Below are 13,411 nucleotides of genomic sequence, written 5' to 3'. Positions count from 1 at the left end.
ATACCAGAACAGACAAAGATATTACAAAAAAAAAGAAAATTAAAGACCAGTATCACTGATAAATATAGATGAAAAAATCCTCCACAAAATACTAGCAAATGGAATCCAACAACACACTAAAAGGATCATATAGCAAAATCAAGTGGGATTTTTCTGAGGGATACAAGGATTCTTCAATATACACAAATCAATCAATGTGATACACCATATTAACAAACTGAAGAATAAAAACCATATGATCATCTCAATAGATGCAGAAAAAGCTTTTGATAAAATTCAACACCCATTTATGATAAAAACTCTCCAGAAAGTGGGCATAGAGGGAGCCTACCTCAACATATTAAAGGCCATATACAACAAACCCACAGCATACATCATTCTCAATGGTGAAAAACTGAAAGCATTTCCTCTAAGATCAGGAACAAGACAAGGATGTCCACTCTTGCCACTATTTTTTGTTGGTTTGTTTTGTTTTTTTAATTAATTTATTTATTTACTTTTGGCTGTGTTAGGTCTTCATTTCTGTGCGAGGGCTTTCTCTAGTTGTGGCGAGTGGGGCCACTCTTCATCACGGTGCATGGCCCTCTCACTGTCGCAGCCTCTCTTGTTGCGGAGCACAAGCTCCAGACATGCAGGCTCAGTAGTTGTGGCTCACGGGCCTAGTTGCTCTGCGGCATGTGGGATCTTCCCAGACCAGGGCTCGAACCCACGTCCCCTGCACTGGCAGGCAGATTCTCAACCACTGTGCCATGAGGGAAGCCCTCACCACTATTATTCAACATAGTTTTGGAAGTTTTAGCCACAGCAATCAGAGAAGAAAAAGAAATAAAAGGAATACAAATTGGAAAAGAAGTAAAACAGTCACTGTTTTACTGTTTTAGATGACATGATACTATACATAGAAAATCCTAAAGATGCCACCAGAAAACTACTAGAGCTAATCAATGAATTTGGTACAGTTGCAGGATACAAAATTAATGTACTGAAATCTCTGCATTTCTGTACACTAACAACAAAAGATCAGAAAGAGAAATTAAGAAAACAATCCCATTCACCACTGCAACAAAAACAATAAAATACCTAGGCATAAACCTACCTAAGGAGGCAAAAAACCTGTATGCAGAAAAGTGTAAGACACTGGTGAAAGAAATCAAAGATGATACAAACAGATAGAGAGATATGCCATGTTCTTGGGTTGGAAGAATCAATATTGTGAAAATGACTATACTACCCAAAGCAATCTACAGATTCAATGCAATCCCTATCAAATTACCAGTGGCATTTTTTTTACAGAACTGGAACAAAAAATCTTAAAATTTGTCTGGAGACACACAAGATCCTGAATAGTCAAAGCATTATTGAGGGGAAAAAAGGAACTGGAGGAATCAGACTCCCTGACTTCAGACTATACTACAAAGCTACAGTAGTCAAAACAGTATGGTACTGGCACAAAACAGAAACATAGATCAATGGAACAGGATAGAAAGCCCAGAGATAAACCTACGCACCTATGGTCAACTAATCTATGACAAAGGAGGCAAGGATATACAATGGAGAAAAGACAGTCTCTTCAATAAGTGGTGCTGGGAAAACTGGACAGCTACATGTAAAAGAACGAAATTAGGACACTCCCTAATGCCATACACAAAAATAAACTCAAAATGGATTAGAGACTTAAATGTTAGACCGGACACTGTAAAAGTCTTAGAGGAAAACATAGGAAGAACACTCTGACATAAATCACAGCCAGATCTTTTCTGATCCACCTCCTAGAGTAATGGAAATAAAAACAAAAATAAACAAATGGGACCTAATGAAACTTAAAACCTTTTGCAAAGCAAAGGAAACTACAAACAAGACGAAAAGACAATCCTCAGAATGGGAGAAAATATTTGCAAATGAATCAATGGGCAAAGTATTAATCTCCAAAGTATATAAACAGCTCAAGCAGCTCAATATTAAAAAAACAAACAACCCAATCCAAAAATGGGCAGAAGACCTAAATAGACATTTCTCCAAAGAAGACATACAGATGGCCAAGAAGCACATGAAAAGCTGCTCATCATCACTAATTATTAGAGAAATGAAAATCAAAACTACAATGAGGTATCACCTCACACCAGTCAGAATGGGTATCATCAGAAAATCTACAAACAACAAATGCTGGAGAGAGTGTGGAGAAAAGGGAACTCTCTTGCACTGTTGGTGGGAATGTAAATTGATACAGCCACTATGGAGAGTAGTATGGAGGTTCCTTAAAAAACTAAAAATAGAATTACCATATGACCCAGCCATCCCACTACTGGGCATATAGGTGGAGAAACCATAATTCAAAAAGACACATGTATCCCAATGTTCATTGCAGCACTATTTACAATAGCCAGGTGGTGGAAGCAGCCTAAATGCCCATCAACAGACAAATGGATAAAGAAGATGTGGTACATATATACAATGGAATATTACTCAGCCATAAAAAGAAATTGGGTCATTTGTAGAGACGTGGATGGATGTAGAGACTGTCATACAGAGTGAAGTAAATCAGAAAGAGTAAAACAAGTATCGTATATTAACGCATATATGTGTAACATAGAAAATGGTACAGATGAACCTGTTTGCAGGGCAGAAATAGAAACACAGATGTAGAGAACAAACGTATGGACACTAAGGGGGGAAAGTGGCTGGGTGGTGCTGTTGGTGGCATGAATTGGGAGATTGGGATTGACATAGATACACTAATATGTATAAAATAGATAACTAATAAGAACCTGCTGTATAAAAATATTAAAATTAAAAACAATGCTATGAAAACTCTTTCACATATTAAAAACCAAACTGTTTATATTTATTAACACATTTTCCAAAAGAAAAATCATACACCCATAGACACATGTACCTTGCAAAAATATGATAAGTATATAAGGCAAGAAGTTCAGAGTGGTTATATCTTAATGCCAGAGCTATTTGTATATTTAGATATAATCCAGACTTTCTATAGTGAACATATATACTTTTAAGGATAAAATTTGTAACAGAAGATAAAATACTTGATCCTAAACTGGCAAAACTGAAAAACAAAAAAAGTAATGAAACACCCAGTTTCTATTATGAGACCCGGTCTTTTAAAATAGTGTTTTAAAGCATTTCTTTTATATTTGGGGTGACAAAGCAGAACATTTCAGACTTGAGATGTGTTGGCATCTTGGTGTAATTGAAAGAACAGCAGTTTGACTCCTTATCATCCTCAGTTCAAATATGGCTCCACTTCTCACTTGAGCCCAGCATGGCCTCAATGCCCCAGGGTGTCTTTATGCAGATGAACGTTGGTGCTACATAGCTCTTTGCAAGAATAAGTTCCTTTAGAAAAAAAGAAGAAAGAATAAGTTTCTTTTAACTTCTCCAAGTCTCAGTTTCCATATCTGAAGTGGTAAAGCGGTGCCAACCTCAAAAGAATTTAACAAAATACTGCTTATAAAAATGCCTAGGACACATTTATCTTAATGAATGTATATATACTGTACATGTGTAAATTGGAATTAACATAAACTTTCTCTATGTAAATATAGACACAGATTGTAGGCCCATAAAATGGAGACATAATCACATACTGACAAATGGAAGTGCATGGTGGAAACTACATTTTTATAAAGAGATTAGATATGCTTGCAAGTGATGTAAAAGGCCAGTATATTTTCTGTCTTACACAGGCAATTTTAAGAAAAAACAGATGGGATTTACAGAATTTGATTTATTAATAACATGTATTTTATTTTTGGTCCAAAACTAGGTTTTTTTCTTTTAGGATGGGCAGAAATATGCAAGAAAGAAGGACAGAAAGCCAAGATTTAAGGAAAGGCTCTGAAATAAAATATGCACACACAGACTTGAAACAATCTGGTTCTAGGGTAACAAAGTAACAGGTTTTTCTCCACACATTTCCCCACTCCCAGCTAGGCACTGAATCCCCGTATGCAAACAAAAGGGACATATTGCAGAGGTGATTCATACAGCTGGGGACACAAAAGGCTGTTCCAGCCAAAGCCAACAATTAACAATGTCCTATTTGTTAAACGTTGTCCTCTCTAACTTGCTTCTTTCTTTCTGAGGAAAAGTGGCATGTTTGAATACGTGACATATTCTTTAAAGTTTCCACTTTTAAGCATTACTAAATGTACCTCAAAATAACAACCAACTTTCCCTTTTTTAAAATAGAAACCCAGGTTTTCATAAATATCTGTCTGTGCTTTCATCTGCATATGTGCTGCTATCTTTCCATAAACTCAATCACAGTTAATTTGGTCTGTATTGGTAAATGTAGAAAGGCTCTCAGATGGTTTAGAAGAAATAGAACAAAATTAGTTTGGATTTTTTTCCAAGTGGATTGTCACAATCTGTGCATGCTATTTCTCTCATTATTACATTTATGCAGCATTCAGATTCCTTTTTCTCCTTTATCCACCTCCTATTTAGCATAAACAGAGGAAGAATCAAGTGGATATAATCACCTCTAGATCCTTGATAAGCTTTATCCAATAGCTAAGAGATATTAATGCTTGAATGGCTGTTATTGGTTTTCATTTGGCATGTGATATCGAAGCAATGTGTCTTCTGTTGTGCTTAGGAAACTCTCAATTAGAGTTCCAAGCACCAGTAGGCAAGGGAGAAATTTTCTGGCTTTGCTATGTTTTAACATTCCTGAATCTGGTCTCTGTCATGATCATCCTTCAAAGGAACCTCCATTTTAGCACAACTGCCAACAGACTCCAAAGATAGGTATTAAGGTAGCTTGTTTATAGAAATGTGTTTAGTCTCATTTCTAAGGAAATGTATTTGGCACAATACTTATTTATTGTATTAAAACACGATTATTTGCTATTAAAAATACAAAGCAATTAAGATAAATGTGAATGTCAAAGTCACAATAGAAATTATTTCTTTCAAGTAACTCCAAGACAGTCTCCAAATTTTGAGGCTCCTTGAACTTTCTTCTCCAAAAAGAGGATGATACCTAGGATTTAACCATCTTTTTCCCAACCTGTGACAGTGTTATCAGAAGTATTTGAAGCAATTAGGTTTAAAAGATGCTTCTAATTCTTCTAGTTTCTATTGATTTCTCCTATTACGTGCCTCCTAAACACTTTATTCACATTTTTTGTGATGAACACTTTCCAAAATAAATGTCAATTGTCCGTTCACATTCTGTTTTCTCTTACTAGCACTTCTTATGAAACAGAGGTCTTTTCTTCCCCTCTGTACCCAAGTTTAAAATGCAATGTGGAAATATTCTTCCATACTGAATTTAATTCTATTAGGGACCTCCGTTTCTGTTAGGGTGTGGATAAACAACACCACCATTTCAGATTCAGTATAACCTAGTCACTTCCAGATTAATACAATTTCATTGGGGGAAATACTCAACTTTTCGGGATTTCTCTAAACACTCCCTTCTCTTTTATTTTTCATCAGGTGGTATCTGAGTTTAGAAGAGGCTTGCATAATGGCTGGGCATTGGAAATGATATGTTTAAAACAACAACAACAAAGCAGGGCAAATAGGCTATAATATTCCATGAGACCATTAGGGATCCAGATCCCTTAAGGTTTTGTTTTGTTTTGTTTCTCTAGTCTTTACAGGGTTAAAGCTAACTCGCTAGTAGTGTTCCATCCATGTTCCAGTCCATAAGAAAGGAGAACGGGAGGAAGTGGAATGCATGCAGTTTCCTACCTAAAGATATGACTTGAAAGTTTTCTACATTATTCTGCTTATATCCAATTGTCTGAACTTAGTTTCATGGATTGTACTAGCAGAAGAGAGCCATATATGTTGATAACCACAAGGTAGGGAAGAAAAAAATAATTGTCATAAAATGGGTGAAAATAACATCTAACAATAGTTGAGCTAGAATTCATTCATCTTAAAGAATTAAGTAAAGCATTTTAGAGTATGTCATAAAATTAACTGAATGTGGGGCTTCCCTGGTGGTGCAGCGGTTGAGAGTCCGCCTGTCCCCCTGCCGATGCATGGGACACGGGTTTGTGCCCCGGTCCAGGGGGATCCCACATGCTGCGGGGCGGCTGGGCCCGTGAGCCATGGCCGCTGAGCCTGCGCATCCGGAGCCTGTGCTCCGCAACGGGAGAGGCCACAGCAGTGAGAGGCCCGCGTACTGCAAAAAAAAAATAATAATAATTGAATGTGTTACCTTTGATTGATTTATTCAGCTAACATTTATCAAATTTCATCCATGTTAGTAATGGGAAGTTAGCTAATATGAAGGAAAACAATTCTAGTATCTTCTTTAATGAGAATTACTAATTACTAAATTTGCTATAATTTTATTACTTGACAAAAGTGGAAATACAAAAGTGAAACCTGTTTGGGGTTTTTTTTTGAGATAGTTTATAAGTTCAGAGTCCCATAATATAATGAAATAGAGATGTTACTTAGTATACGATACTTTCAAATTGACTGAATAATTCCATGAACAATAGCAAACCACTATTGAGAGGAAAGTCTATGACTTGAATCAGTTATCTTTTGGCTGTAAATAACATAGAACATAGCTTAATAGGTCTGGTGCAGGTCTGGTGCAGGGACTTAACAAATATTATGGAAGAATCTGGCTCCATCTATCCTTCCATTCTGTCATTCTCTTTTTGTTGGATTTTTGTTTGTCTTTGTACTCTTCCCTCATAGTCTCAGAATGGTTGCCATAGCTCAAGTATAAAACGGTCATATTCGATGTCAGGAATCTGGGTAGTAGCAAAAGGGATCTTTTGTCAAGTTTTCTCTTTTTATCAGTAAAGGGAAAACTTACGCAGAAGCTCCCTAGAAGACCTAACTTTTTGCTTCCTTGACCAGAACTGCAAAAAGGTTAAGAAACGGAGATATTTCTACAATTAAATTAAATCATTAATGGCAAGACTAACAGCCCTACAGTGGAGTACATTGGCACCCTAATAAAATCAAGGTTTATATAATAAGTAAATAGAGGGAGAATATCTTTGGGGTAAACAAATAATGGGTTCTGCCGCAGCTATGTAACCATCAAAATCATGGCCTTTGTATACCTTCTTTCATAATTTAAAGGTTATTCCAAATCTCCACTGCCCCCTCAGCCAATGCACTTCACAAATAATTCCATCTCTCTTCTTAATAAATTACATTCCTGTTCTATGGCTTCTTTACTCTCAGAATTATAAACATGATCTTGTCTCTCCTATCCCAGTGATCGATTCTGGCTACCTGGCAACTTTTCTCCTTTCCTTCAAGGCTAAATATTTCTAAAGTGTAATTATCACTCATTGCCTCTGCTTATTTACTTCCCTTTTACTTTCTAACCTAAATTAGTCTGACCTTGGCCTCCACAATTACAACTATTGCTAAATTCAACAGTGGTCAATGGTCTTAATATTTCAATTGTAATAGACAATTTTCTGTCGTTATAAAACCTGAGTTCTGTGTGGCATTCAACTCTATTTATCACTACTTCTTGTTGAAGTTATAGCTTCCTTTGACTTCTGAGAAACTACTCCTCACTACATTTTCTCACATCTTTCTGGCAATATCTTGTTCATTTTAATGGTTTGTGTCTTCTATTTGTACACCTACTCTGTTGATGCAGGATACCAACATGCTAAAAATTCTTTGCATTAAGAAACATATAGAAATTCAAAGAAATGCCATATGGCATGTCACTGTTATAAATAGAATAAGATCAATTTTATTAAACCATTAAGTTACCCCCTTCAATGGTTGTAAATTTCAAGTGAACATGAGAATCACTAGGAAATAAATTACCAGAAATAAGGAAGACCAAACTGATAAAAAGATATGCTATTTCCTTACATGGAGAAAAGCTGAAAAATATTGTAATTCAGAAAGTTGTTAAATATAAAGTCAAGCATAAAAATAAAGTGACTCTTCAGGGACCAGCAAAAAAGAGAAAACACAAAATTAGACCAACAACCTCAAAGTGTTTTAATTGTAGTTCATGGGTATTTCACTAGTTAGTCAAGGCTAAAATCTAATACTGTTGTAGGGACAGATGTGACTTTCTAGATGCCTAGAAAGTGGAAAGCTTAAAGAAAGTCACCTGGATGAAGCTCAGATCCTTAAAGTACTGCCCTAGCCATTAAATTATATCTATAATTTATTTTATATATATTATATATAAATATACATTATAATTATATATATATATATATATATATATATATATATATATATATACTGTCCTAGAGAAGTGTTAAAAATACGTTACATATCTAGAGTAAAAGAACAGAATGACTACCATTAAGAAATAGAGTATTTAGGCTTATAGCATGCTCAAGTATGTAGTCTAAATATATGCTATACACATGATAATAGAGACACGATCTAGGAAATAAACATAACAATGTTTGAGGATATTGAAAATTTTAGATCCCTGAGAGAGCAAACATTTTCCATCACAGTTTATATTGAAATTCCACAGAACCTCTGCCAAGCTCACAAGAAAAAAATTTACAAACCTCAAAAGAAATAAACCCCCGTAAAATCAATATGCTGAATATGATAGAAGAAATTTATTCCTTCAGCTCTCCATTAATTTGATAAATATTTATCAGATGTCCACTATAAGTCAGAAAGTCTTGAAGCCACTGGATATATAGAAGTGAATAGACAATGAAGGGATGAAGATATAAAAGAAGGAAAATAAACCATAGTAAAAAAAGAAACGGGATAGATAAAAAATAGACAAAGCCATAAAAGAGCAAAGTGAACAACTTACTCCCTGAAATTGAGGACTTAATGGACATGTGTCCACTTTAGGGGTAAACATACTAAAATTAGAACAATACAGAGAAGATTAGCCTGTCTCCTCTTCATGGATGTCATGCAAATTTGTGAATATTTCTGTATAATTTTTTAGCATCAATCCCTAAATCTGAGAAAGATGGAATTAAAAAGAAACTTACAGACATTTCTCACTCATGAATATTGATGAAATAATCCTCAATAAGATATCATCAAACATAATTCAACAGCTAAATAAAAAATTTTAATATGAAAAATTTAGGAATGCAAGGTTGGTTCAGTGTTAGATACTCTATTAATATAATTGACCGTGTTAACTTATCTAAGGAGAAAACTCATAATGAAGTCTCTGAAGATAATGAAAAGGCCTCAGACATAATTTCAAAGCCCATAGCTCCTAAAAATTAATTAGTATTATAGGAATATATGGATACAGTGAAATACCACTTATACCCATGAGAATCACTATAATGAAAGAGAGGGAAAATGCCAAATTTTAGTGATGTGGAGTAACCAGAACTTGCCTATACTGTTAGTACAACATCTTTGGAAAACAGTATGGCAGTACCTATTAAAGGTGAATATTTGCATAATCTATGACCCACCAATTTCACTCTCACATATATTATTGACCAAGATGGCCTTAATATTCCCCTCATCTTGACTAAAATTTACACAGCCTTCTTCCTTACTTTTGGTCCCTGACCTATTTCTAGAGCATTTACTTTAGAAAACTTGTTATTATAAATTCTTTCTCTGCCTCTTTAAAATGAAACTTTTAAAAAAGTCTTTTGCCCGTTTTACAACCCAAGGCTATTTTTTTCAAGGGCCTGGGAGCCATCCCTTTGAAATGTAACCAAAAAGGAAGAAAGCACTCTTACCCCCCAGTCTCTACAGGAGGGTAGAAGTCTAACTTCAATCGGTGCCCAGCTCCAAGTTATAAAACTACCTTCTATCATGAAGAGAGGTAATTGGAGATGGTCAATTAGCAAATACAGGTGACCTATAATCCCTCTACCCCATGTTTTAATAATTCTTCCAAATGTTTTTTCAGTGGAGTTAAATTTAGACTGCATTGAATCTCTACGCTACTGCAATGTCCTTGAACAAAGTCTTTCTTACCTGTTTAATGTCATCCAGGGCAATATTTGTTTTGACATTCTCAACAGAAGTGCACACATATATACTGCAAAAATCAAAGCACTAGAATGTTCATAGCAACACTATTCAAAGTAGTCTTAAACTGGAAACTAGCCAACTGTCTATCAACAGTTGAATGAATACATAAATTATGGTATATTCACAAAATAATTCTATTCAACAATGAAAAAGAATGTGCTACAACTACAGGCAAAAATGCAGATCAATTTTTACAAATACAATGTTAAGTAAAAGAAGCCAGTCACAAAAGATTACATTCTGTTTGATTCAATTTGTTTAAGTTACAAAAACAGATGATGCTTAGCCATGCTTTTAGAAATCAGGGTAATGTTTATCCTTGGTAGGGGCAGTGACAGGAGTGGTTACTCAAGAGGTTTCTGGCTATATTCTGGTCGGCATCAAGGCATCAAGAAGTGCTGGTCTTATTCTGTCTCTTGATCAAGTGCTGGTTACCTGAGTTTATTCAGATTGTGAAAATTCAGCACACTGTATAGTTTTGAAACATGCACTTCTCTTTATGGATTTTACACTTAGTGTTTTTAAAAGTCTCCCAAGGATCTTGTTAAACGTGCAGATTTCAGCGCTCCATTTTTAGAGATTCTGATTTAGAAAATCTAGGATGAGGTTAGGGTAGGTACGTTTTAACAAGCAGGTGGTCTTGGCACACGGAAAATCACTGCTTTTGAGAGCTATAAGGTAGTGAAACTCTAATTACCGAGTCTGTCAAAGAACCAACAGGGAAAAAAAAGCAGTAACATTTAAATGTGACAGAGGGGGGAATATGATTGAATAGAACTCTACCAACTCTAGAATTTTGGACACATTTTATAAACAAAAAGGTATAGTTTAGTAAACAAAGTGAAAAGTTCTTTCTACTTCTAATACAAAAAAGCTTACCATTTTTGCAAGATTATCTTCATCATTCATGACTTAGAGTGGTGGCGTTGCTATGGCAACACAGCAACAAGCATGGTAACCCAGTTTAAGTCCCCAAATGGAGGTTGAGTTGGATGTAGCATAGATCTGCCCTCAATATCTGTCACTCCTTCACCTCCAGGACTGACTCAGCTATTCTGGTATTTCCTCTCTCCTTGTACCCATTTTCCCTGATGCTGTAGTGACTGTGAGTTTGAATTTGGCCAAGTAAGCTGTGAGTTGAGCAAAACAAACCTCTTCTGACAGTAGCTACACTAAGCTGCCAGCTGCTCAGGGCTTGCTATCCTATTACTTCAAACCTGAAGGTAGAGTTTTCTAAACAATAGGAGCAAGGCAAATATAGCCTGTCCCTTCTAGATCTCAGTGGGTGCCTTATCTGAGCCACACTGAGCTACAGGGCCAGAGATGACTAAAGAAGATCCTGCTTTATTTACATGAACTCTCCCATGATAAATACACTATCAGAATAGTTTTATAACTATTCTAAAAAATCATTAATAAATAAATTATACATGTCTGCTGACTATAAAACACCAAAAAACTAATTTATTGCTGCAGGTAAGAGGAAAACATCTGTACTTACTTGACTGTAAATGCATAAAGCTATTCTTATTCCAACTCCTTTCTTGGCTTCTTTCTCCCTACGTTCTCCCTTACACAATATCCTGTTTTTTCCCTATAATAGATGTTGAATTCACTGATTCACTAGTTCACAGTTTTCTGGTTTGTCTTTTGACCCATTTTAAAACTAATGGATTTGTGTTTGCCACTTTTAAATCCTCAGGTATCTTCCCTGAATCATTTTTCCCCTTTTGCTATCATTTTGGTTTTGAAAGAATAAATCAATACTGTGCCTTAAAAAGCCCTGGCACTACTGTCGGTAAATATATTGCATTCAGTTACTTTTGCTCACTAAATGTTGCTTGATATAATACCAGAGCATCCTCTGCGGCACCAGGAAAAAAAAAAATGCTATTTTGAGCTGTGAACCAAGGATTGATTTTTTTTTAAGATATAATATATATTTTATGTATTGCATCCAACCTTGTTATTTGTCAGATTTCATAGAAAGCTCCATTCTCTCATTTGTGTGCAATCTAGGCAGCCTTCTGCAGAGGTAAGGAGTTGTCTTTGTCTCTCCAGCTTATACTTTGGTAAATTCCACCTTCAGTTATTAAACAAAATATAGTCTGAACGCTTCATGGACACGGTCCAAAACTCAGCCCTGACAGTCCGAAAGCCTATGTGGAATCTTTAACACATTTCAACCTCTGAGTCTATGTTTTCTCACCTAACAAATGAAAATTTAATAATAAACCATTTTGTTATATTGGCAATCGAATGAGAGGAGGTATACGAAAGTGCAAACTGTAAAGCAATGTGCAAATGCCAGTCAATCCCTCATTAGAAAAAGTTAAGCAAACTTGTGTCATAAAAAACAGGAATGGGGCTTCCCTGGTGGCGCAGTGGTTGAGAGTCCGCCTGCCAATGCAGGGGACACGGGTTCGTGCCACGGTCTGGGAAGATCCCACATGCCGCGGAGGGGCTGAGCCAGTGAGCCATGGCCGCTGAGCCTGCGCGTCCGGAGCCTGTGCTCCGCAACGGGAGAGGCCACAACAGTGAGAGGCCCGTGTACCACAAAAAAAAAAAAAAAAAAAAAAGAGGAATGGTTGTCCTCTCACTACTCACATTGTCTGCTGTCCCACACAAAGGTGGAATTTATTTTAATTTATCTTAAAGGGATCAATTAGATTAGCCACATTCTTTTCACCTATATCCCCAAAGATGGTAGCTTCGGGAGAAAGCATGCCATCTGGTAGATCTTGCCACTAGAAACCCCAGGGGGCTAAACCCCTTGTTTCTCAAGTCAACTTTTATTCCTAGTCACCACAAAGATTCTCTGAAACCTTCTCCACTTCCTTAAATCTTCACCTAATCCTCTCTTCCCTCAGTTTCAGCAGTTTCTTCTCCTTTTGTGCCCTGTTTTAAAAATACAAGGACTTGCATGGGAAATCTCACAATCTACCATCACTATGCTTACCAACAAGCCTCCATTCACAGTCTCCCCCGTGGCCAGAAAGAGCCCTGCAACTCCAACCTCTCACTTTCTCCGACATCATTCTTGAGAACCGTTAAACGTGTTAAGGTCACCCCATCTTAAAAAAAACAAAGTTTTCCTGGGATAGCACATCCGTCTCACACTAGAAATGCATCTTTCTTTTCCCCTTCACAGCCCAGTCTTTTCACAGATTCAGCACTTTGTATCTCCACTTCTTAACATCCTACTCATTCTTCAACCCACTGCAATCTGGCCTCTTCCCACTACACTACCAACAGCTCTCTTTAAAACAAATGGAAACTTTTCAATCCTTTTCTTCCTTGATTTCACAGTGGCTTTTGTTTTTGTCATTTTACCTTCCTTCTTTTTTTAAAAGGAAATAATTTATAGAGATGAAATTCACATAACATAAAACTAACCATTTTAAAGTGAACAATTTGGTGGCATTTGGTTCATTCACAG

The 13,411-nt window shown here is 36.1% G+C and overlaps 1 non-coding gene across 1 annotated transcript; it reads left to right on the top strand.

Moving 5' to 3' along the window:
* The first annotated feature begins 8,799 nt into the window (after positions 1 to 8,799).
* Positions 8,800 to 8,902, top strand: LOC132434611 (U6 spliceosomal RNA). Its single transcript, XR_009521335.1, has one exon. It is a non-coding gene; the product is annotated as a U6 spliceosomal RNA (small nuclear RNA).
* The last annotated feature ends 4,509 nt before the right edge of the window (positions 8,903 to 13,411 follow it).

The sequence above is a fragment of the Delphinus delphis genome, chromosome 11, assembly GCF_949987515.2.
Source record: "Delphinus delphis chromosome 11, mDelDel1.2, whole genome shotgun sequence".
In the NCBI taxonomy this organism is placed as follows: domain Eukaryota; kingdom Metazoa; phylum Chordata; class Mammalia; order Artiodactyla; family Delphinidae; genus Delphinus; species Delphinus delphis.
The sequence above is the reverse complement of the archived record's forward strand: the minus strand, read 5'-3'. Positions and strand labels throughout refer to the sequence as shown.